This window comes from Pteropus alecto, unplaced genomic scaffold (genome assembly GCF_000325575.1).
Source record: "Pteropus alecto unplaced genomic scaffold, ASM32557v1 scaffold93, whole genome shotgun sequence".
Classification (NCBI taxonomy): domain Eukaryota; kingdom Metazoa; phylum Chordata; class Mammalia; order Chiroptera; family Pteropodidae; genus Pteropus; species Pteropus alecto.
The window spans coordinates 743,902-744,490 of NW_006433381.1; the positions used below are offsets into that span (position 1 = coordinate 743,902).

Here is a 589-nt window from a genome sequence, read left to right on the forward strand (position 1 = left end):
TCTCCCCTCTCCTCCAAGAGAGAGTGTGGCTGGTGAGGGGGGGGGTGGTTGTGAGGTCAGATTGTGGGGTCGTGGATGGAGCAGGAGCAAGAAGCCAGATGGGAGCTGATGGGGGTGGTTCTGGAAAGAGAAGCCCTTCAAGGCAGGTTCTGTGTGCAGTGGCCCAGGGAAAGTTGCAGTGGGCTTCTGGCAGTGCCTGGCTTCTCCTTGCCCCTCCCCAGGGGGACTCCTTTGTCCCTCTTGAGCGGCCATCAACTGCTAGCTTAATTAGAGCCCTAACACCTCCCTCTCCTCAGGACCACACAGCCCATGGTTCTGTGTGAAACTTCTGGGACATTATTAACTAGTGGGTGCAGATTTGATTAGGTTAGGAAACAGGTCAGCTGTAATAAGGGCTCTTTGAGAAATATTCAGCTCATTTTGCTTCCTTTTTCCTCATCTGTAAATGAGGTTGAAAAAAACTCCACTTCACAGTATGACCGTCCACAATGTAGCTTCTATATTTAGTTTTATTTTTCCTCTATATTTCTAAAAGTAACGTCATATACAGAGATATTAATCTTGATATTTATATAAATATCATTTGAAT

At 46.5% G+C, this 589-nt stretch overlaps 1 long non-coding RNA gene across 1 annotated transcript in view; it reads right to left on the reverse strand.

The window, feature by feature from the left end:
- The window catches only part of LOC112476957, an 8,948-nt gene that overhangs the window by 5,373 nt on the left and 2,986 nt on the right, over positions 1-589 (reverse strand). The gene's annotated exons all lie outside the window — the stretch shown is intronic.